At 45.9% G+C, this 25912-nt stretch overlaps 1 protein-coding gene across 1 annotated transcript in view; it reads right to left on the bottom strand.

Moving 5' to 3' along the window:
- Positions 1 to 25912, bottom strand: part of LOC119461005 (glutamate receptor ionotropic, kainate 2) — a 114740-nt gene that overhangs the window by 76970 nt on the left and 11858 nt on the right. The window lies entirely within an intron of this gene.

Genomic DNA, 25912 nt, shown 5'->3' with positions numbered 1-25912 from the left:
AACACTCGACAGGAAGTACAAGGCTCGAGCGCTACCCGCAAGTTGTCTATAGACATTCGTAGATATTGCTTTAAGGTTTTTAATAATACTATATGAACATCAATATCATAGAAAAATACATTTATGCTTTTTATAGAATGCCTGTAATAATTGCTATGAGCATGAACTGATGCATGGCTTGTAACGTAACCGATATCGGTCGTAAGCTTGAAGGACAAAAAAAAAATGCATGCGCTACAGTGGTTAAGGATTCCATCCTCGCTATTTTTGAGCACCAGTGAAACAATTAAAAACAATAATAATTCTGGGGTTTCACGTACCAAAACCTAGATATGATTATCAGGCATGCCGTAGTTGAGAAATCTGGATTAATTATCACCACTCGGTGTCCCTTAACGTGCACCCAATGCACGGTACATGGGCGTTGTTGCATTTCGCCCCCATCGAAATGCGGCCGCCGCGGCCGGGATTTCATCCCGAGCCCTAGGCCGTAGCCAGTGCGAGCACATCCCACAAAGGAAATACCATTGCCCCTGAGCAACTGTTGTCGGTGGCTCAGTATACAATGAATATTTAACGAAAGACCATCGGCCATACTACTCTCATGGAGGGTGTTTACCACAACGAGATTAACGTGGCACCACCAAGGTGGGAGCAAGCGAAGAAGTTTTGGCAGCTACTTCTACCTTTAAGGAAGAATTAGAATGTACCGCGAAGGGGGTTGAAGCCTGTAGGCAGTGACGAGTTTTCATAGCCCCCTCCCCCATTTTTCGTTTTACAAACAACGACAGACACATAAGAAACTGCGCCTTAGCGATCATGTTCACATCTACACTAAGCTTCTAACTGTGCTGCATGTTTGTGAGGTATTTGGGCAGAATACCTTACTGTTCGTATGTAGAATGGTGTAGACTTGCTTACCTTGATTATTCTAAATGTCTGTCGTGGTAAGCGCTTATATAAACACGGAGATGTTCTGGCGTTTTCATCATGAACAACAACACGGCCAAGGAACCATAACGACACGTTTCCTATATTAGCGTCGGCATTATACATTGGGTGCCACAAAATTTCAATGAAAAAGCAAGGTGCTGTACATTTTTCAAATATGGGCTTAAGATATATTTTACTAAACAAACGTTATCAGATGTAAACCGCAGTTAAACGTTAACGCACATAAATAAGTATATATAATCAGATAAGCCTTGTTCTCTCCAAGGCCAACGATCACTTAAAAAGGCAGTGCGCAAAGCTGACGTCAGTTTGAGTCACAGGCAACATCTGTCTGCTGAATGAAATGTAGGCAGCGTAAATGTAAAGCAAAGCTAAACATTTCCCTGTTGAAATGCGAGTCATCAATTCTGAAAGTCAGCTTTAGCACGCTGTGCTTTGCATTGCGCCTGTTAGCACTTCACAGTTCGACAGCAGGAAAAAAGAAAAAGAGAGAAAAGTTTCCGGGAAATCTCCAGAGTGAGGATTTAGACGTACGTAATCCCACCCTCCGCCATGACGATCCGCACGCGTCCCGAAATCCTGGCTCACGACAACAGCGCCCCATTGGTGATTAAAAGTTTCAGAGCGAAATCCCAAACTCGGACCGACTGTCCCGCAAGTGATTATCTTTCATTTGTTTGCTGCCGATTTCAAGGCAGAAACCGAAGGTTGCACGTCGCTTTGCACTCATTAGAGAACTCTGGAAAATAATATATTATTTTCCAGAGATCTCTAATGAGTGCAAAGCGACGTGCACTGAGCTCACATTGAATGAGCATTTTGTTGGATGTAAAGCTCAAGGATTTCGAATTGTTGCCCTGCTAAAGTAAAATCGTGAGTTTGTTCACCTTGCGGGCGAAATGTTGTTTTGTTCCTTATCTGTATGTTTAAGTGCCGTGTTGTGTGATGTGCTTTGGCATGCAAATAAGGTTTAATTTCGTATTTTGAATATGAGCAATTAAGAATACGAGTATACGCGAGTGATTTTTTCTTCTGGGAGAAACCTAAGCATAGTCGAGGCCTAGTGAAACGGAGATAGGTCACAAAGACAAAACAGATATAAAAAAATGTACTTCAACCGCTTAGGAACAAATTTCGCATCTGCCAATAAGTCGCCGTCTCACTATCTGTGTATAAAGCTAAGTTTCGTGCACTCTTTGGCGAAATTAATTATCAAATAAATTGAAATAAAGAAGGGGTCTTTATTTTGTTCTGTGCTACCTTGTGCTATGCATCTTCATGCATGTTTTTTTCTTCATTATTTACAGGTCTTTATTTTTATTTTAAAGAAAAACGACTTGCCAGCGCCAACTATATGGCACCAACAGCTCCAATTGTACGAAAACACAACGTAAAAATTCGCCGACTGGTAAAATACTAAAGATCAAAAAAGGGGTTGAAGCGTCAAGTTACAGCCTTGTAACTAAGTGGTAAATACAAGATATCACAATTTTTTAAGTGAATTCGCTGGGACATCTAAAGCAGGTAAAAGTGATATATCATATACAGCGCTTTGAATTAAATCATTATGTTTTATTGGTAATATTGCAAAACTCGCGTAAATAAGGCAAATAATGTCGCGTACGCTGCAATCTTATGTATAACATTCATTCGCTTTACACGATCCGACAGATAGTTTTACAGTATTGAGGTGGCTTTTTTCGGTGCAGTCACTACAAAGTTGTAAACTTGTGTGCCTAACTGTTTATATATATATATATATATATATATATATATATATATATATATATATATATATATATAGTAGGAACTGGATTTTTCAATGGGCCAAACGTATTTAGGAACATCAGAAGCACAACTTCGCGGTTATCTTAGGTTTATTATTTACCCAACAGTTTCGGTCGGTCCACCGACCGAAACTGTTGGGTACATAAAAGTTGTCGCAGTTTCACCTGAAAGGTGAAGCATCAATTGCGATAGCAAATTTGTAGAGAGATATACGGAGTAATGATATTAGCTTTATCAGCTGTATAAACTTGGACATGCAGCAGCACCGGCAACGCGCCGAACTGTTGTCGACGCCGTCGGCATTTTGCCCGCGTTCGCTCAAAATGCGTGCGGCGTTGGTGACTGTTGCCGGAGCCTCTGATATAAATAGGCACTTGGTGCCGCAGCTAAACGTCGCCTCCCTTCCCTCCCCCTTCCCCCCCTCCCCCACGGCCTCTCGCGCATCGGAAGAAGGCGCGTTTGCTCTACATATATGGTGATTGTAAAGGAGGAAAGAGACGCCTACTTCTGCAGCCCTTAAGGAAGCACGGCGCAGAACGCGCGTTTGTTCTCCGCCGTGCGTTCACTCCCCGTGAAAGAGCGCGTCCCTCGCGCCCTTTCACTCGCACATACAGCGTTCGGCGACTCCAGGGCAGCCCTCCTCGGCCTGCAGAGGCCAGAAAGCGCCAGCCTTGGAGTCGCACTGCTGTCTACCCGGCTGACAGCGCTGCAGGACGCAGGCCACCCGGTGTCCCTGCACTGGATCCCCGCCCACGTAGGGATCCCGGGCAACGAGGCAGCCGACACCCTGGCGAAGGACGCCCACCACACCACTGTGCCCCTCAGTCGGGCCGTGACGGAGGGCGACTTCACAGGACTGAGGCTGCGGCGACACCTGGCGACCCACCACCCAGACAAACGGGTGGCACTGGGATGCCCCCCACGACCACTCCCCCAGCGAGGCCTGGCTCGCAGGGAGACCTCGCTCCTTCTCCGGCTCCGCATCGGCTGCAGCTGGACGGCAGCACGCAGCTACCGACTGGGACGAGCGACGTCCCCGGCCTGCAGCTCCTGCGGGGAGCCGGAGACGATCGAACATCTCCTGCTGGCCTGCCCGGCGTACCTCCAGCAGCGGGGCCCACTCCTGCAGGAGTTCCGCCGCCTGGGCCTCCCCTGTGGCAAGGAGGAAGATCTCCTCTTCCCCGGCCGACACCACCTTTCTGCACTTCGAGGCGTCGTGGAGTTCCTTGACTCGTCAGGGCTCTCCGCACGCCTCTAAGGACATTTCTACAAGCGGGAAGGCCTCACGGCCTCCCACTCCACCCGGGCCTGACCGGCCTGGCACAACACCCCTGCAGACTCTGCAGCACGCCAAGGCCTTCCATCTCGGCCTGATACGTGCCGCCTATGCCTGCCGGTTTTGCTTCGCCCAGCCATGGCGTCTCCACTCTATCCCTTCTTTCGCTCCCACTTACCCCTCCCCGTTGGCGCTGAGCCGTGCTCCCTCAAGGGCTGCAGAAGATAGCGCCAACCTTTCCCTTTCCCTCAAGAACCACTTACCACCGCGCGGCCACGATTTCATCTCCATTGACGTCATACGGAACCTCACGGCGACGGCGACGGCGACGGCGACGCCGACGGCGACGGCGACGCCGACGGCAGAAATCTGCTTTTGAGTGTCCATATAATTGCTATCGCAATAATAAGCCTAAGATAACCGCGAGGTTGTGCTTCTGGTTTCCCTATATATATATATATATATATATATATATATATATATATATATATATATATATTTCTGTCGATAAATTAGAGGCCCTAAAATCAAAATAGGGCTGCCTATTTCGCTCCTAATGATCATCGCTCCATTGATCCTAATGATCAATGTTTTTGTATTTATATAGTTGCAATTTTTTAAAGACGATAGTCTTTCTTGGGGAACTTAAACGCTGAAAATTTGGTCTGTCTGTCTGTTTGTCTGTCTGTCACCCGATTCAGCCACCCGGCCAAAGTTGGACCACTTGCTTACCGCCCGCACTACTTAAACTGGTACGGCTGTTCATACTTGTGAACGTTGTCGATCACAAAGTAAATATTACGCATATCTGAGGCGCAACATCACTAGGTAAGTATTAGGAGGTGTGTTCCTTTAATAGAAAATAGATAGATACGTAACTCTAAAGACCCTAGTTTCTTAAGCTGCGCTGAAAACGCCATGCTATGCGCGTTTTATTTGCAGCCCGTCGCTGCAGCCTCACGTGCAAGCTCGCGCGAGCAAACGCCGCTGGCGCGCAGCGAAGCATACCGCTGCATAGACGGAACGCACGGAGTAATACATTTTAATGGCCGTACTTCTTGCGCAGCTTTTACAGCGTTGCACCAGGCTGATGTATGAAACGGAGTATAGGATGGCTAATTTAGCAGTACAGAGTTTGGAGGCACATAACCGTAATCCGTAGCGTTCATTTAATTAGGAATACATATTGTACTGGTTTTTGCGTTAGTAAATGAAAAATCAATGCGTTAGAAATGGCGTCGAATGCGTTAGAAATGGTGTAGGAAACGCTACGCGTTAAAAGAAGCCGACTGAAGCCACGGCTCGGCAGCCGGCTTTAAGTCAACGGTAATAAAAGGTCCCAACAGATGGCGCGAGAGCAGGGCGAACGCGGTAAATTTGAATTGAATTCAGCAAAATCTCCATTCCATCCATCATGGGAGGAGTGAGAGGGGAGGGGAAGAGCGTGAGGGGTGGGAGGGTGGACAAGAGAGGGTGTTACTTATCAGGGGTGGCAGAAGACTATCGTCTTTCGATGTCATTTGCAGCGAAGCAAGCAGATATGCGGCCAACTTTTTTTATATAGTCATTACTAAATATGTTGCTCCACCTTGCTTCTCGGATGTTTCTGGGTTCTTAGGACTAGTAAAGCTGCCATGAGCAGCTTTTTTCCCACTTTCCCACCACAACGCTGTATTGTACATGTTTTGTGGAAAAATAAACATTCATTCATTCGCAAGTGCTGCGGTCGGGAGGCTAGGTTAGCTGAAAGCAGCGAAGCTCCTGCCTAAAAGTGTGAGAAAAGAACATTTCAAGTTTGACACCACCGTTTTCGCAAGTTGTACTGCTAAAGAGAACACAACTTCCTAGTGTCCTCTCTATAATAGAAAAATTATCAGAAGCTCATCAAGAGACGAGAGCCATAGGAAAATTTTTTGAACTATGTGATCTTTTTTTATCCATCTGCCATTGTCGGTTCTTTAGTTTTTCTTGCTTTTCTTTTCTGCGAAGCTGCAGATTCAGAGAATTCGCTCGAGAAAAGATAAATCAGCGTTACGTGAGAGCCACTGCAAAGCCAGATAGTAAAGTGAGCGAGATTTGCAGGCTTATTTCGAGAAAAACGGCACGCAGAAAGTCTAAACGGCCAAGAAACGTCGGCCCTAACTGGCAAAGAAAGATGTACAAGAGAAAATACCGTCGCCGCCCGTTCAGAGCCATTAATAAACTTCAATTACGGGCCTTCGGTTGAACGTTGAGGACATTCACCGGCGGCGGCGGAGGCAATAAATCTGTAGCAACTTTGAAACGATTCGCAGGTATACGTGGGAGGAGGTGGAGAAAGCGTACAGGCGACTATCGACGAACTGTTTCAAGACGAAAAAAAAAATGAAACGAAGATGAAAGAAAAGGTAGAGGGAACCAGAGGCAGGGGTAAATGGTAGGCGTTTACTGCTGCGTTCATCGTCGTGGAAATACCAAGGTACCGTTTCGAAAGGGGCGCAGATAGAAGCCAGCTTTCGATGGGCACGAGCAAAAAAACAGCGGGTGTAAACGGCATGGAGGACAAACACCAATGCAGAAGAGCGTAGAAGATAACGAGCGAAAGAGTAATCCACCTGTGACAGGAGCAAAGAGGGAGATAGTCTGGGAGTGGACGGGAAAGGGTAGCTGGACTGGTGGAAATGGGGAGCGACGATTTTTGTTTTGGGGGAGAGGAGGAGGCGACGGGGGGGGGGGGGGGGACTAGACGCTAGACAATAAAAGAACTGTTCGCTCCCAAATCCATTGGAATGAAATATCGTGAAACGGAGACGCGTCCGCTCTCATATACTGTACAGAACACCGAAGCGAGTCTCAGAAAATGTAATGTTTCCTTATTTTTCTTATTTTTTCTTATTTAGTCGTGTCAGAATAGCGTCTGGTTATTGCCTAAGTTCATTTCCTCTTCATTTTCTCGTTTTTTTTTGCTAGGCCTAACAATAATAAAGAGAAGTAAGTAATTCAATTATAACGCAAAAAAAAAAAAGACTGCCGCAGAAGATCTATGCGGCCACGCAAGCGACGAAGTTGGCCGTATAGCGGAAAGCGGATAGGCACGGAACAAGCGCGCAGAACTGTAAGTACAATACGTTTCGCGGCACTTTCTTCCAGATACGCAGCTTTTACTTAAACTACACGCCAGGGAAAGGGGTGCTCCCTCGCCTCTCGTTTGCCTGCTCTGCATTTTTTTTTCCTTTTCTTTTCACTTTCCCCAGTTTTCCGCCTCTCTGTTTCCCTACCTCTTTCACGACTGTCCATGTTTTCTTCCCAACGCATTGGCGCGTGCTCTTTTTCCCATTTTTCCCCCCGTCGCTTCTATGCACGGGCGACCACCCGTAGTACAGCATATATACTCACAGTACCGAAGAATAAGCAGGGAGTCTTCGGGAAAACCCGATTTCTTCCTCCGTAACCCCAACGTTCTTCCTTCTAACTTTCCGTCTTTGTATTCTTTCTGCTTCTTTTTTTTTATTTTTTCACCGAGCTTAGCTCGGCGTGGCGGGCCATGTCGTTGTCTCCTGGGCGCAATTTGCCGAACCCGGCTTCTGCCGCTGCTGCTGCTTCACTGCGGAACAAAATGGACTCGGGGCACGCCGCCAACGCCAGTCTCCATGGCTGCTGTGTGTATAGCACGGCGACGGAATAGCGTAGCGCGCCTTTGGCGTTCCCTGAACGTATAGCGAAGCCGCCTTCGCCCGACGCCGCCGCGAAAAGTTCCGCTCGTATAGATCGACTGAGCCGCCGGTGCAGAGTCAATGGCTTTTCCCTCCCCTTCCCTGGGCGATCCTTTTCTCATCTCCCTGGCGAGGCGTTTCCTCAAGGAGATTTGCGCCGTTCCATTTCTTGCTCTACTGTGTGCGCGTGCCCGCCGGCGTCTAACGAAAGGGAAGGAGATGAAAGTAAATGTGCCGAAAGATGTGTGTGTGTGTGTGTATGTTTGCGGACCGTGTCTGTCTATATAGGTTTGACCGGCGGCGATGCTTCTGGAGCAAACATGCGCCCCGTAATCCCGTCAGTGGAAACGGGCCGTGAAGGCCGCCCACTGTTACTCTTCCGTTTCTTTCTATGGGAAGGCTTCGCTGAGCTGCCGGGCAACATGCTTTTAATTAGGGACTGGGCGCTCGTAGTAAGTGAGGACATCTCATGAGCTGACTGGGCTGTCAGGGCTTTGAACTCGCCTCTGACCTGCTATGGCTACTTTCGCGTGCTCTTTAATTGCGAATATATTCACAGTATCTTGCCTCCTATGTTCAACTTGTCTACATTGTATAGTTTGTTGGCCTTCTTTATCATTTCCATCTATCTATCTATCTATCTATCTATCTATCTATCTATCTATCTATCTATCTATCTATCTATCTATCTATCTATCTATCTATCTATCTATCTATCTATCTATCTATCTATCTATCTATCTATCTATCTATCTATCTAGTTTAACACTGGGTATGGGTGCGTACCGCTATTCAAGACTCTCTTTCACACTGACTTGGCCCACTGTGTCTGCGGCACTCAGTCTGTGCTGTTATTTAATGAACCTCTTTGAAACCAAGTTGGCTCACTGGGTACGTGACAGGAGGTGTGTGCCGCTGTTCAATGAACGTCTTTGACGCCAACTTGCGTAAGTAGCTAATTGCCATAGGTAATGCGCCGATCTATAATGACAAAAAGAAATCAGCTTAATTTTTCCGATGCTCGGCGTAACCGAACCGGCGCCGAACGCGGGCTTTACGGCGAAGTTGGTAGACGGCGTGGCGTGTCCAGTGGGAAGCTGGGTGCAGTATCAACAGTACAGTGGGAGAGGAGGCCGGTTGCATTTGGACCAGCCGAATGTGCCATTGGAAAACCTTTGCGATTTCTCTCGTGCTGGGAAGAATCGAACCCACTTCACACGGTTACTCAAGGACCGCAATCCGACGCTTTAGCAAGCTGCGCCACAAATGCTTTTCTTTCTCTTTTTTTTTCTTGCTCGGTATTTATTGCGTCGTGTATATGCGAGAAACCTGCCAGCACTAGCCAACGCATCTCGTATTTATGGCCTAGAAAGGGCCTATGAATCACGGTGAGCACACCATCCACCAAAAAAACAAAAAAAACTAGAAGTTGCTATGAACTTAAAAATTGGCAACGACAAGCAACTTATGAAGAGGTTGTGCCAGTCCAGTTGAAAACCTATTAAGTCATACATGTCCTTCAAGTGACTAATCATCTGAGCATATTAAAATTTCGACGAAACAACGGGTTCAGCGTTTCGGTCCAACATACATATCTTCCATAGAGCACTGCACGGGCTCGGGCTTACCTGAAAGCCCGGGGCCGGGCCGGGCCGGGCCGGGTAGGGCAGTTTTTTCACGGGCTCGGGCTGGGCTCGGGCACGGACTGTGTTTTTTGACCCGGGCCCGGGCCGGGCTCGGACGTTCTGGTGGTGTGCATGTAACGTGCAGCAAGTTATCCTCACGCGTCTCGGCTCTGACAAACATGTCTTTTTTGGTCTCGGGCCGGGTTCGGGTCGGTTTTAGGGCCGGGCTTGGGCCGGGCTTGGGCCGGGCGTGGGCCGGGCTTGGGCCGGGCTTGGGCCGGGCTTGGGCCGGGCTTGGGCCGGGCTTGGGCCGGGCTTGGGCCTAAGGCGGGTAATGTAGATTATTTCCGGGCCCGGGGCGGGCTCGGGTCTCGCCATAAAACTTTTGGTCGGGCTCGGGCGGGCCGCCCAACGTAAAAACGGGCCCGGGCCGGGCCCGGGCTGAAAAAAATCGGCCCGCGCAGTGCTCTAATCTTCCATAAATGCGGAGGGTATGTGCCGCTTTTCAATGAACGTCTTTCAGGCCAACGCTTGTACGTGTCACTCTTCAGTGAACCTTTCGTCAACTTGGGTCACTGAGTAATGCGCCTCTGAGCGTGCGGTCAGAGAGAGAAGAATTCTCAGCGGGCGCGCCGCGCATATCCTCTCGGAGACCACGCGTGAACTTCTCGGTAAACAGCAGCCCGGTTGCCGCATGATACGTTCCGCAACGCATGCGCCAGCACGCCATGTATTTCGGAGGCCATGGGACACCCAGGCTTCGCAGCAGCGCCCCTGTACGGCGCAGAGTGTTCATGGGGAGTTTCGTAATTCGTTTTGAAGAAATACTATAAGGAACGTGGGTGAAAAGAAATGGCCGGCTAAAGTGCACAAATATCTGTGCTTCAAAAGCGTGCACGCGGAAAGGAGGAAGCGGTCGAGAAGATTGGCAACCAAGTACGAAGTAATTGAAAGCTAAATAGACAAACAGTAGTCATGAAACCGAAAAGTGAGAGAAACAGAGACAGTAAATTGGATGCAACGAATCTAAAGAAGAAAAAAACGGCATGGTTATTTACAAAAACACGGCAATAAAGAAATCAGGCGGAAAAATTGGTATGGGACCGCATGTGGGAGTGCCTTTCTATTTGAGGCCCGAGCTGGCTGGCTGAGGAAAAGACCATACTAGAGCAAGTGTTCGCCAGAAGGTGAGGTATGTATCTGCTGCGAAAAAAAAAGGCCGGAAACAATTCGGCACACCGTAATGAAATGCAGAGCTATTCGCCCAGTCAGACCCGTAGGAAGTGTTCACATTCCAGAAGCGTTGGGATTCGAACAAGATGGAACGTTAAACTGGTCAGCAGTCGAGATATGTTAGGAGGCGATTAGAATATTGGTGGAAAGAAAGCAGGGAAAAGATTGATAGAACAGGAATTATTGCAAGTGTAGGTAATCGTACAATATAGTGACAGAGGTTTGAAATACGAAAGTTGAGGTCAAAATCAGATATGCACAACGCATTATGGCGACAATTGTATAGTGCAACCTGAATAAATCAAGCGGGCTTGGTGACTTGCATTTGTCTCCACCCCGTTTAAAGGGACACTTAAGGGAAAAATGATTTCTTCTGTGTCAGTAGCTTACCCTTCCACAATACCCAAAACACCACTCTTACCCCGAGAAGCCGCTTGGTAAGCTAGAAAGAAACGAAACACACATAAGCGAGTGGCGACGCCACCTTGAAGTTCCCGCACCAGCTCACCGTGACGTCATAGATTTTGACAGCGTCTCCTAGGTCTCAGTTAATTCTTTAGTGGTAAAGATTGACTACATTGTGTTCTAAATGAGCCCAAGATTGAATATGGCAAGTTTCGCGATTTTTTATTGAGCCAACGTGGGCCAAATACGAAATATTACATTAGAAGTCGTGACGTACACTGAAGTGCGGACGTTAGGCTTTCCGCGCGAAATTAAAAAAAAAGAATAACTTTGAGCTTCATTTTCTCTTCTAATAATTGACCTATTGCAGTGTAATTAACGACAGTAGAGTTTTCGAAGAATACTTTATCCGTTTAAGTTGATTTATTGTTTTGTTTTAGTGTCCCTTTAAAAGAGGATGCCAATAGACATCATCGTCATCATAATCGAAGTACGACTGCTGCAGTACCAGGCCTCATACATAAATGGTTTCGACGGTGGCAATTAGTTGTGTTGTTCGATTGCTTAAATGTCAATGATACGCGCATCACCTTCGACAGTCATCGTGAGGTCGGTTCTGCTGAGTTTTTACAAAAACGTAATTGCTCCAGACATCTTAAAGCGGCGCAGCTTAAACGTCTCCTAGAGGTCCATGTTTGGAGAACTTACTGCAAACCTCTTAAATAACATCCATACTCCCGTACCAGCTTTCGCAATCTCCACAGTTTTCGAATTCCGGCCGACGACGCAGCAAGGGTTCCCGGCGAAGCTGCATTCTCCATATGGCGCCGCCCAAGAATCTCTCGAGAACTTCACCGCGTCGTTCCCGAGTGACCCTGGATTGAAGTGCGGATCACGATTTGCGTTGCAGCGTTTGCCCAATTTAATGAGGAGAAGCTCGGAAAAGGTGGACTACGCTTCAGACGGCATTCTACAGATCCACTCCCTTTTATGCGGTCGTGCAGCATCCGACCGAGTGATTCACGCATCAGGACATCAGATGTGCGCGTCAGGCGCTATCCTCCCGCGCACAAAACGCGCACTCTATACTTCAAAACTTTATCGTAAAACGTAGGCCTACTTGCAGGTTTCCTTCTTAAGTCGCATCGAGACTTCATAGGAATAATATGCATGTGGTGCTGTCTCTTTCTTTAATCAAGGAAGAGCACTTTACGCATTTTGTATTTCAAATACCACGGAAAAATTTCTACTGCATATATAAGTGCTCCTGGGCATGAAACTATTGAGTTTCCGAAGGCTAATTATTTTGCGTTTGACTACATATTGATAAGAACGAGCATCTTCAAGGGCGTGTGCGGGTTCCGTATGATTGCATGACACGTACGTGCTGAGAAAGACGGATGAAATATTACTTTTTTGTAATAAACTCATTTTGTTCACTTTTCTTTTAAATGACTATTCACTGGAACAGTTAGCTAATTACGCTGACCGTTTCCCGCATAAAACTGTAAGTTTATGCGGAAGTGCTGTAAGTTTCAAATGCCCAAACCGGTGATTTAATTTCGAAGCCTTCGTACGCGTTTAATATTAGCGTGCATCTACTGCATACGAGGTTTAGAAGTGACCCCGAATTAGTACCAAAAGGCGCCCATAGTTATAAAACGCCAAGGATGTGCTCAGAGCACAGAAAGCTATCACGTGCGTGTTTAGAACAAGACTGTTCATATGGCGTTAATTTAATCAGTAAATTCAAGTCAAATATTTATTTTCATTTAACTGCTTGCTTTAGAGTTATTCTAATTGCAAGTGGTTACACCGAAGGACGTAGAAAACAACGAAGCGAGAGGAAGATAAGAACACAGCGCTGTTAGTTTATCTACAATGAATTAACCACGATACCCAAATTTCTAACCCAAATAGAGTATGTTTGCTGTGACATGGAAGCAATTGAGAGTGACCGAAACTGCAACAGAGATTACGGGAACTCCCGAAGATGACCGTAAAAAAAGTACGGCCAGTTATTACATGTAAAATAACTACCGGCTCTCCTTTGTAATAGCGTAGGGAAGGCTTGAGCGCCGTGATATTAGCTTCCGAGACTTTTCTGACGAATCCTTCATGGCAACCATCTCAGCAATGATCAATGCTGATCCCAACGGTAATCCTGCATGCCAGTGTGGGCCACGTCTCTCGATTATCCGCATGCTCTGCAAAAGCAGAGACGCTTCATTTCGTGGTTCAGTGAAGGCGCATGACATCGACAACTAACAAAACCTTTGTATCAATGATACGTCCGTGGTCCGGTACTGCACTGAACGTCAATAACTTGACTATAGCTTAGAATTAGCATGCATTTTGGCAGTTTCATTTGTGGTCTTTAATTTTGGCTTTCAACTGTGTAAGCACAAGCTGGACGCCGTTTTATAAAAAAGCGAACCTGTCTGGTCTGAATAAACTTAGTTGCTAGTGACTCTCTTCCTTTCCTCTCGTTACTTCAATGGTTTCGCGTTCTTCGAGCCATAACCAACAGCCAAGCTGCTCGCTAGGCAGTTATCGTCCGCGTCAGCAGGCTTTGCTTTTCTCTCTCAATCAACATCTCTCCCTTTATCGCATACTCCACTACGGGCTCTTTTGAGCCCGCGTCAGCACTTGCTTAAAAGCACCGAGGAAGTTGCAGCACCTGCCGTAAGCGTTATCACGTTAGCAATTTAGCGCTCTGGCGCGCGTTTTTTTTTTCCCCCTTAGTGTCATTATATTTCAACCTCCTTCCCTTAACTACTGTCCCTTTTTCACTCACAACGCAAGATGACAAGTTGGAGATTCGCGTAAGTATTTCCTTTGTACGCTAGAATACTTTAAACCCCCCCAAAAAAGAACTATAAGATATACAATTGTCGTCCGCCGGAGATTTACACGAAGCTGCAAAAGAAATCCATAAGGACTTCTCACGAAGAAACCTTCACAACTGAAGAATAATGACGACCATCATTTGTCATGTCTTCATTGCTCACCTAAATTCTAGCGGCGCGAACTTGTATTAACCAGTACACATTTAATACATTTGCTAACCATTACATATTCTAAGCTATGTGTGGCGGGACTGCTTTAACGTTTGCACTAATTCGCATTTAAGTTTAAGGGGGGGAGCAAGCTGTCTCTAACCAATGTAAATGTTCGCGAACCTCCTTGATGATTACTCAGCGTCTCCATCACCAATTTGGAGTACGCTTGGCAACAAAATTAAAAAAAGAAAACGCATCGGCACCACGAAAACTGTCTGCGGTGCGCCGACGTCGTTCCTTTATAGCCATTGAAATAGCATATTGCGGCGACTTTGAACGGGCATTTTCTTTTACCTGAGAAGATAGGTTGGGAACAGGAACGAGGTGCAAATTGTCAAATACGTCCCCGATGCTGTCAACACGTGTGCTGTTATCGCCGACAGCGGCGTATTCCGCGGGCATGGGAACCGCGCAGCTCTTAAAAAGAAACATTCTTGACGCGATGGCAGTTGGAATTGGAGTTCATCCTATCTGCGCAAGAAATGCTGTCCGAGTGTATAAAAAGGTGACATGTCAGTGAACTCTCAAATAAAAAATTCCGCTTCGAAAGAAGTTACGGACAGCTCAAAGAAGAGAAAAAAGCTGTCTGACTACAACTTTTGGTCCAGTGACGGCACAAATGAGTGTTTCGAGTCGGCGCTAGCTGCTTGTCTCCTTTTTATGCGCATAGAATGCGGGAGACGCTGCGACGTGGTAACGGCGCTAGAAAAGTGTCAGTTGAGGAGGGTGTACAAGCGCAACAAATGGCACAGCCGCTCGTCTGCATAATGCCCCTGCTTTAGATTCAGCGTTCTTTTCTGTCATCCCTCTGCTGGTCGTTGACCCTATGACGGTAACGGCGCTATATATGTGGAACCATTTTAAACAGGGGCAACAACACACTTCGTAAAACAGCTAGCGGGGACAAAGTCAGCCGCTGACGCTTTATGTTTTAGTGCTTCAGAGGTGTGCCTCTAGTGGACTCTTTTCCCGCCATGGGATTCTCAGGATGCTTTGAGTGCCTGGATATTCTATCTTCCTCGATCTCAGTTCGGTATTCATTTGCAGAACAAGACAGCGGGAATGGCGACTTGTTAACACTAAGAAAACAAAGTAATCAAAAGGTATCCTTAACGCGCTAACCATACTACCGAAGAAGACGATTTTAAGTGCATGCTAAGGGTGGTCTCTTGTGCAGTGAAGCGCGTGTGACACGACGGAAGTATGTGTATCCACGTATGCAGCAGCTGACTTAAAAGCGAGACCCTGTCAGTTCGCAGACTACTTCTAAACTAAGCTGTTTAAGTGCAACGAAAGTAAGAAGACAATTACACTTGACTCGGGGTACTTAGCGCTCGAATAACTTGGCACATATTACATGCTGTGCTTACACTGACAAAACGTTACTTTTAAGATGTTAGAAGAACATCAGACTTGGGCGACCTCGCATTGCAACAGCCCAATTTCCAGCGAAGCTGTTACTTCGTCGCAGTTGCATTAAGAATTTCAGTAGCGTGTAATTGAGCCACACATGCATAAATACAAGGATTTAATAATAATTAGCAAGCTTCATAATTAGGCCACAGGCGTTAATGTTTCTCTACACATTACAATCAGCATTACCCCCCTTTCTACAGAATATTGACTTCATGTCTTATACAATTTTTCCAGGACTCTGGAAAGCAGCGCGGGCTGCATGAGGCTTTTGAGCACTTGCTTAACAATGTTTTTTTTTTTCAGAGCCCCAAATAAGCTGACACAGTTTAAACATTGGCCAACAAATCAGCCATAAAGTGCCCCCGATTGGTGCTAAATGTCAACTTTGTGGCACCTTATATTTTTTCACGACATTGCGCAAACTGCTACGTGGTTCGTAAAATACGCTTGTAAAGCTCTGGAACGCCTGTAGGAATAATCTTCTGCGAAGGCTGCATTTACTCTCAACATTTACACCTTTCTTGTATATCATTCACACCATGCTTCCTGTTTCAACGAAATAGAAACAACGTGCCTTGTTTAGCCCGTGTAGGTGACCAGAAGAACCAACTACGTCCTTGTATAACGCATAAGCTATTAGGAAACGAGTATTCTGTGTCCATTTTCAAAGCACACAATGTGCCCACACACTCTGAACTTTAGGTATACGTCACCCATAACATGGTACTTACTTTTTTTTCTAAATATTTAATGGCTACCATTGCTGTAAACTGGAGGAAAGCCAAGGTTTAACAATTTTCACTTATGTTCCAATTGACCGACACACTTAACACACTTAAGGTTATTAAGGTTGTTGCGCAGCAACAACCTTAACTCTTAACATGTCCCCTATTTTTTCTTAATATAAACTCGGTGAACTATCTAGTTCTCTCGGAATACTCTCAGAACACGTGTGTAACGTTTTCAGCGCTAGTAGTCGCACTAACAGCTTCCTGTAGAAGGGTGCAGATTGTTAACCACAAATATTTCTTGTATTCCCGTGGGTACTTGCTGTAACTTTGTGTGGCCCGTAGTTCTCGAACAGAATAGTTATGCGACTACATACCGCTCCTGACAGAACAAGGCACGTAACTTCGCTAGCATGAGATAGAGGGAAGGACTGATGAGAATGACTGTCATATACATGCAAAAAGACGCAATATTTTAAAGTGGTTTCAATATCCGTTTTTTTTTTTGTTAACAGACTAAACCAAATGGTTATAAAATATTCTGAAATATGTCATCATTTCTGAGATTCTTGTCTGATGAAGATCGTCTATAAATACACGCCCTGCCCGTCTTTGCCACATTTATTCAATCTACCAATACTACGCGTAATTTTATGTTTATAAAAAAAATATTCGGAAATTCTACGCAACCTCCAAGAACTCGATGTACATGCGCGCGTTTATATTTTTTTCTGTGCACTGTTCGCGCGTGTCTGACGTCCAAAAACTTATTAACAACAACTACGTATGCATTCACCTCCTTGCAGGTTTGTATCAATTGATTCACGTTACCGAGCGTCTATTTATTCTTTCCAGTTAACACTGTTTGCTCTCGACTAACATCCGGAAACTTATTACTAGTAACTACGAATGCATTCAGAGTTCTGTAATCTCGCCGCAGTTCATCCAGATTACATCTTGTGCGTGAGGTGTCTCATTAATAATTTCCAAAACAATCCTCTCAAGCGAGCAGGCGATAATGCATAAGGAATATTTTGCAAAGGGCCTTTGTCAACGGAAATAGTGCAACGCTCGAACGCGTGTGTCTCGAGAAAATCTCGCTCGATTATTTTGTTAACAGTTGATTTCTGACGACTGCTCCCGCGTGTATTTCACAAAGTGCAGTTGATAACGGCTGCGCTCGCTACAAAAGCGGTACTCGGTGGAAAGCTCTGCGGGCGGGTTCGCGAATAGGGAACGTGAAATATTGAGTATGCAACACTTTTGGTAAATGTTTTATGAACTGTATAGGGGTAGCCGCGCCGAACAGCGAGCACCCCCAGCTTGCATTCGAAGAAAAAAACCAGTGCCGCCTCTCTGAATACGAAAACGCAGACACTGGTCCCGTATAGTCAGGATTCGTGTATTTACGGCGCGATACGCGTAGACGGGCGTGGAAGGGACGGAATCGCGACTGTGCAATGAGATGCAAATCAGGCCGGGATCATGTCGATAACGTAGAAGCATGGTTATCTAGGCGGCGATGCCTTTGAAATCGAGTGGAGACAGTCTTTGAAAAGCCCTGCTGTGACAGAATATACTCCTTTTAAACTAGACGTGCGCCTAATTTGCAGACGCGAACATTCAAGATGCGCAGTTTTCACTCGCCATGTGTGCAAGGACATGCCCATTTTTTTCTTTTTTGTTTTGGTTCCTTGGGTTGCCACGTGGCATAACGTCAGTATGGAACTAAATATAAACATGCAGGCCCGTTTCGCAGAGCTACTGAAATAGTGACTTACAAAAAAAAAAAAAAAAAAGTTGTCGCAGTTTCACCTGAAAGGCGAAGCATCAATTGCGATAGCAAATTTGAAGAGAGCTATACGGAGTAATTATAGCAGCTTTATCAGCTGTATAAACTTGGACATGCAGCAGCACCGGCAACACGCAGAACTGTTGTCGACGCCGCCGGCGTTTTGCCCGCGTTCGCTCAAAATGCGTGCGGCGTTGGTGACTGTTGCCGGAGCCTCCGATATAAACAGGCACTTGGTGCCGCAGCTAAACGTCGCCTCCCTTCCCTGCCCCTCCCCCCCTCCCCCACAGCCTTTCGCGTGTCGGAAGAAGGTACGTTTACTCTACATATATGGTGATTGGCGCTGAGCCGTGCTCCCTCAAGGGCTGCAGAAGATAGCGCCAACCTTTCCCTTTCCCTCAAGAACCACTTATCATCATGGTGATTGTAGAGGAGGAAAGAGACGCCTACTTCTGCAGCCCTTAAGGGAGCATAGCGCAGAACGCGCGTTTGTTCTCCGCCGTGCGTTCACTCCCCGTGAAAGCGCGCGTCCCTCGCGCCCTTTCACTCGCACATACAGCGTTCGGCGGCGCGCGGCGACGATTTAATCTCCATTGACGTCATACGGAACCTCACGGTGACGGCGACGGCGACGGCGACGGCAACGGCGACGGCGACGCCGACGGCAGAAATCTGCTTTTGAGTGTCCATATAATTGCTATCGCAATAAAAGAGACGCCTACTTCTGCAGCCCTTAAGCGAGCACGGCGCCGAACGCGCGTTTGTTCTCCGCCGTGCGTTCACTCCTCGTGAAAGACGCGCCCCTCGCGCCCTTTCACTCGCACATACAGCGTTCGGCGCGCGGCGACGATTTCATCTCCATTGACGTCATACGGAACCTCACGGCGACGGCGACGGCGACGGCGACGCCGACGGCAGAAATCTGCTTTTGAGTGTCCATATAATTGCTATCGCAATAAAAAAAAAGGGCAGCTTGCACTAGTGGTGCAAGGCTGGAGTAAACAGACGAGCTGGTGATCGACCTATAGGTTCTTCTATAGCTACTTCTACTCTGCCAGCAACCGCGCTCGTCGCTCGCTCGCACCGTCGCTTATCTCCATACGGCTCTGACCTTTATGCGCCGTGCATTCGCCGCTCAGTTTCTGTTGAAGCGATAGACCGCACGTACCTTCGCCCGCTGCTTGCTGCCAGCGTTTTGACAGTCGTTGTCTGCAGTCATTCAGTGTGATCTATTCGTGTTTGTTTGTGCGCGCTCACACCACGCTTGTTCATTCAGTTAGTAATAGTCGGGCCACATTTTCCAACGCACGCTACACATGCAATGCTGCCCGGATCGGCAGTGCGGAGCTACAGGTGTGTCCCTTCGCACGCGCTGCCCACGGGAAGCGCTTTTCATCAACACCACCGTTTCACACGCGCGTTCTCGTGGTCATCGAGTCTCTCTTCATGTCGGTCTACTTACGGCGCAGCACACCTGCTTACTTAATCAGCTCATGTTTACTACAATTCATATTGCTACCAAAGCCGCTCACCTTACTTCGTATGGCATTGCTGTGTTGCTATCGCATTCATTGCTTCGCCCTTAGGGCGAAACTGTGACATTTTTTTCATAAATACGTTTAACCCAAATCTTCCCAAATCATAAATAGTTTAACCAAAATATTTTAGGCATAGCAACTTCACCGAACACGTCACGTAAACTACACAATAACCTAAGTATCACGTGCGGTAATACTGACACATTTAACTCATTGGCGCTTCCACGTGCCGTACGGCTATGGAATAGCCTTCCCGATAGCATAGTCGCAGAAGCTAACCCAGTGAAATTTCGGTAGTCACTTATTGCTCATGTCACCAGCTAACCCTTGATCTACACATAGTATTTTTTCTGCACAACTACAAAAATTTTTCCTAGTGCTGACTTATCAGTTTGCTTTCACGATTCAAACGTTTAAAGGGACGCTTTATATGTATAGGCGAAATCGTATATGGCTAGGCGAAATCGCCTGTGTACGGAAAACTATCGTCATGAGCATTGGCTAGAGCGTCGTCTTCCGCAGCTGGCTCGTTGGCGCCCCTCGGGTTGCGCTCGTGCCACTGCTCCCCGCGTTCGTCGTCGTCGTCGTCGTCTTCCTCAGCTGGCTGCGTTGCCGATCATCATTTCCGCGTAGAATTTCACTTCTCTTCTGTCGTCGTAGTAGGCAGGCCGCATTTACGGGGGTATGATCCATTCCTTAAGGAGGTTTGAGCCATTCATTGTCTTACGTAACGGACAGATTTGATTTTGAAGCAATTTAATGTCGAAGAATCGCATGCGGTAATGGCGGGCGAATGCTGCTAACCACGCTGCTGAGCAAACACGAGACATCGAACGCAAGTGACAACGGCGGACTGCAGGCATACAGTCAGTGACGTCGTTCTCTCCGTCGCAGCCGAACGTGTGTGTAACCTCATAATTGAGGAGTACTGAAATGAACCCTCGGGATTAACCCAGTGATGAAGACCGGGGCCACACGTTTCAGCTTCGCTGGTTGACCATCTTAACGGAGTGGAAGGGCCGACGAATTTTTGTGTATATGTACGCTTTTTGACGTTCTTTTTTGCGTTACGTGTTACTGACTTAATTATTCAGCGTTACCCCCCCCCACTCCCATGTATCGTATTTTCGATAGTGTGCCTACTGCTCGGTTGTAGCATGCTGTGCTTGTTTACCATTTTTTGTGTGTGTTATTATGGAATATTGCCACCTATTGTTTATATAACTTCTACTGAGCCCCCTAAGTCAATGCCCCATCGGGCAGTGTTAAGTAGGTTCAAATAAATAAATAAATAAATAAATAAATAAATAAATAAATAAATAAATAAATAAATAAATCGTCTTACTTCTGTGATCCTTCCAGAGAGGAGAAAAAGTGAAAGTTCTTTAATGACATGTAGAGAATTCTGCCAGCGTGTACGTATCCGCCTATATATGTGCGTGGGGAAAGGAAGGAGGGATAGAAAAGCCCTATAGGAGGAGGAAATATATGAAAGAAAAAAATGTTGTCGCAGTTTCACCTGAAAGGTGAAGCATCAATTGCGATAGCAAATTTGTAGAGAGCTATACGGAGTAATGATAGTAGCTTTATCAGCTGTATAAACTTGGACATGCAGCAGCACCGGCAACACGCAGAACTGTTGTCGACGCCGTCGGCGTTTTGCTCGCGTTCGCACAAAATGCGTGCGGTGTTGGTGACTGTTGCCGGAGCCTCTGATATAAATAGGCATTTGGTGCCGCAGCTAAACGTCGCCTCCCCCCCCCCCCCCCTTCAATGCCTTTCGCGCGGCGGAAGAAGGCGCGTTTGCTCTACATATATGGTGATTGTAAAGGAGGAAAGAGACGCCTACTTCTGCAGCCCTTAAGGGAGCACGGCGCAGAACGCGCGTTTGTTCTCCGCCGTGGGTTCACTCCCCGGGAAAGCGCGCGTTCCTCGCGCCCTTTCACTCGCACATACAGCGTTCGGCGGCGCGCGGCGACGATTTCATCTCTATTGACGTCATACGGAACCTCACGGCGACGGCGACGGCGACGACGACGACGGCGACGCCGACGGCAGAAATCTGCTTTGGAGTGTCCATATAATTGCTATCGCAATAAAAAAAGCATATCATCACGGTATGTACAGGTGAAATAAATGCGATGCTATTGATGTAATTAAGCTAGAGGTTATCAATAACGCCAATGTATTGAAGGGATGACAAAATAAGGGTGCAAGATTGGGCTTGTTAATAAAACACGCTTTTGTGTTTTGACTACCAACACAAGGACACCAGAAGGGCAGAAGAGAGAACCGATAGAATGACTAAAGAATATTCAAAGCTTGACGTAGCTTTGGAGGAGAAGGTATGGGATCTAGTATGCTTGCTATCTCTAGCGGTTCGTCGAAATAAGGAAGATGGTTCAGCTTGCGTGGCACAGACCGTTAGACGTCATGAGGCGTCAACAGCTGGCCTGTCTTTGACACGTGGTTTGCTGCACTCTTCAAGCACTCAGATGTAGTTTTTGCAATCATAAAGCAAGAAACCTTCTCGTGCTGCAGGGACTAGGCGAGTTTTGCGGGATTTGACATCTGATATAAGATGACCTCGTCAGTAGCTACAAACTTTACATTGCCAGTAGCCGTGTAACTGCACTAAATAAATATGAAAAATAGCTTATTTAACTAATTAACGAAAAAACATAGAACATGTCACCAGTTCCCCGACGTCCACCGTTTCTGATAATCTGTTGTCAAAAAAATTGAACTTTTGTCATCAGTGCTTTACTTTTGGGAATTTTTGGAAGTGTTTGCAAAAATACCCGGTATATTGTAAGCGTAGAAATTTACAACATTTAAAAAAACATTTGCAGAACCCTTTATGAACCACAAGAACAAAACATAGTACCATTTGATTGGCAGGTACTGTTTCTCGATTTCTTAGGGAGAGTATCATTGCTGTCCAACATTTAGGCAAGAAAGCAGCTTGCCTTATTACGCTATTTAGAGCAATCCCATCTAAGTGGGATTGATTGGAAACGACAGAAGCTTGTTATATTTTTTCTCCCTGAATTCTGCAACAGGGATGGGTGGGGAATATGAAGTCTAAGCTATCACTTTAAAAAAATGTGACAATCTGGTTTACCACTAAGCTCTAATATGACACATCTGTCATCTACAGATGTGGCTTAGAGAGCAATTAAACGGCGGCAACTAGGTGAAAAAGTTTCTGATACTAATTACGCGAGCACCATCCGCAAACGTCGCCAGATCGGCAATAAGAGTCAGACATCTCTCTTGCTATTCTTTGCCGGCATTTTCCTTGTATCTTATTTTTCAAATGTTAGAAAACGAAATATGTATTTCCTTAATTCAGTAAGTCGGTGACAGATACATTCACGCAAGAATGTTGAAATTGCAATGTCTGATAATATGCCAGTTTCAAGTGCTTTAAAATTGTCTAGGATACATAATTTGCGCGTGCAGCTTTGGAAATTTTTATATCTTTGGTTGTTTGTATTGCTGTAAAATACGCTTGAGTTTGTTTTATTACCATCACTATGGTGATTTTTTTATTTCTTCTGTTTGTTTTGATGACGTCACTGAACGTGGTTGCCATGATTTAGGTTACAGGAACGCAGCCTACTTCGGTGCACGTTTTTCACATATCGTCGTGTTGTAGGGGCGGCGAAGAACCAGACGCTGCCAAAACTGTGAGTTAAGTGTCTAATTCTTTATTGTGTGAACTTGTGATCCAGAGGACGAGCAAAACTCAAACCGCAAACATCAACCACAGCGGCGGCCGTCCTCGAATCTGAAATAACTGCTCAGGCCTGTGAGCTATTTACACTTTCAACCCAGCACATAATAATGTAGTTGCTGGGGCTCGCATACATTTGAGTATCTACACTGATTGCGTCGAGCGCCACAATCCGACTAGACAAAACGTTTTCGCTATGGTACCATCAACAACCTTCAAGCAATTTCGGATACAATATACGCACATCTTGTGTCGAGCGAAAAATTGATAACAGCGATAATTCGGTGAAAAGTGGTCACTTGTAGAAAGCAAAAGAGAGAGAGAGAGAGAAAGGAATAAAAGGAAAAGCAGGGAGGATAACCGGACGGGAACAACTGGTTTGCTACCCCGCACTGGGGAAGGGAGAATAGGGGAGCATAAAACGTAAAGGAAAGCAGGAAGTACACCGTAAGAGAAAGTGGAACACACGAGTGAAAAAAAAGAAAGAAAATCCCGCCGGAGTGTTGTAGTTGCGTGCACAGGCCAGCTGTCAAGTGAAGCGCACCGCCTTTTGTCTTCAGTCGCTTTTGCGAGGTCTATCTGCTGTGGCTAAAGCAAAACAATGCACTCTTGTAAACATCAGGCTGCTAGGCAATGGCGCTGTTATACGATACGGAGGTTTCTTGCACATTCATTGGTTTTTACTTAATGGAACACTGCACTACCTTTTTTTTTTTTCGTCACTGTCATTGAACAGTTGTTTGTCTGCGCTTCTTGCGTGTTTAATGTCCCAGTTCTTCAACTCCGAGTTGAAAGTGTTGCCGCGCAGCGCAGTGTTCCATCATGTCAAAGAACTAACTTACCCACTACAGCACATCATTAGTTTGTTTAATATATATGTGTATATTTTACTTTAGTTGCTAATCAGATATTGCTCGCGTGGCCAACTCACTTGTTCTTGGGGAACATCAAATGTTGAGGAAAAGACTTACATGACCAAAAGACCAGACATGAACTGAAAATAACCGCAAAGTCGTTAGCGAAAGAGATAGCTTCAAACAGGATAGAAACAGGAAGAAGGAAGACGATGGAGTAGCTGTCGCTCGATGGCAACAAGATAAAAACACGGCGGTGTGCCGGAAGTTAAACCTTATAGCTCAATAAACCACTAGGTCTCAGTTATCGCAGACGTTTGGCATTTTTCGGCACATTACATTTTCTTTTTGGTACGCATAGTTAACTAGGTGCTTTTTCTCGACGTCTAACGTTGATGGAAAAGTCTGTTTACGAACAGAAGTGCCTGCAAAACAAGGCCGGCACTCATATGCTTCGTGCTAACGCGCAGAACGCTTACGTTGCCTTGTCGGAAGGAAACTTTTTCTCAATCTCTCACTGCCCGACAGCATCAATACCCACTGCCAATTTCATTTATGCCCTTCAAAACAAACTTTTTGTTGTACGTACCCGTAAAGACGCTTATGTAGCATCCCAGCGATAGTAACAATGCAACCATGGTTTCAAGCGCTTCGTTATGAAGGGGCGCTTGCTACGAGGAAGAGGGCTGTGCGTACTTACATCCTTTTTTCAACTGTAGAAAAATGTGTGCGTCGAAATTTGTATTTAGTGCTCAAGTGACGTAATGTGGGGAATCGTTCGTGCGTTAGCGAAGTTTGTTAGTATATTGGAGAGCGAGAAAAAGCAGAGGGAAAGGCAGTGAGGTTGACTAAGCCCTTCCCCGGTTGTCTACCCTGTACTTGAGAAAAAGAGAAATTTTATAAGAAGGATAAAGTGCGCAGTCAGTATCAACACACTCACAGAGGAAAGTTCTCTGACACTCACGGGTGTTGTTACGATCCAGTCGCCTCGGAAAAGTACGATAAGCGTTTTAAGGCCTTGTGTACGCAAAGGCCGCTTAAGGTATAGTGAAAAATAATCCGACTTCTCAGGAGTGAAAAACTAAACATCTCCCACAATGAGTCGTGGTGATTTGAGTAAAGTTTATCATACCTAGCCACCTCATGGATCTAGGGAGCGAACGGGGAGTGAAGCATTTCCTAGGGATTTATTTATTTATTTATTTATTTATTTATTTATTTATTTATTTATTTATTTATTTATTTATTTATTTATTTATTTATTTATTTATTTATTTATTTATTTCAAACATAAGTAGAGAGACGCAGTAGCCGAGGTATCTTATACCTTAATCTCTCCAAAGGAGCCCGCGTAATACAACAGAAAAAAAAGAGAAAATCCGCACGATGTGACAGAGCACGCACTATTTCATCCCTGAAATGGGGTCGACAGTCACATCTGAAGAAACAACGTACGACGTGATTACTTCCGTACTAGAGCTGTGCACGCTCACGGAAAACGAAATAAAGAATACGCGTTCCCTCATGAAAACAAAGGCCGCACGCCGTCCATCCCTGTCCTCAAGCCACGCTCTGCATGAGCCGAGATGTCTCAAGGGAAGATACGACACGACAAACTACTCGCAGCTGGCAGTAGAGAAGCAGCATTTTATCCCTTTATTCAGTACGGGCCTCATCACTCACCTTTTCGCCGAACCTACCACCCGTAACAACCAAAGGCACCTCTTTATTTTTTTTTGTCTTTTTTTTTGCCATCACTTTTCTTTCTAGAGCCCACGTAAGGTCTCTTCCATGATGAGAACGTTCGTTG

This window comes from Dermacentor silvarum, chromosome 8, assembly GCF_013339745.2.
Source record: "Dermacentor silvarum isolate Dsil-2018 chromosome 8, BIME_Dsil_1.4, whole genome shotgun sequence".
Classification (NCBI taxonomy): domain Eukaryota; kingdom Metazoa; phylum Arthropoda; class Arachnida; order Ixodida; family Ixodidae; genus Dermacentor; species Dermacentor silvarum.
The sequence above is the reverse complement of the archived record's forward strand: the minus strand, read 5'-3'. Positions and strand labels throughout refer to the sequence as shown.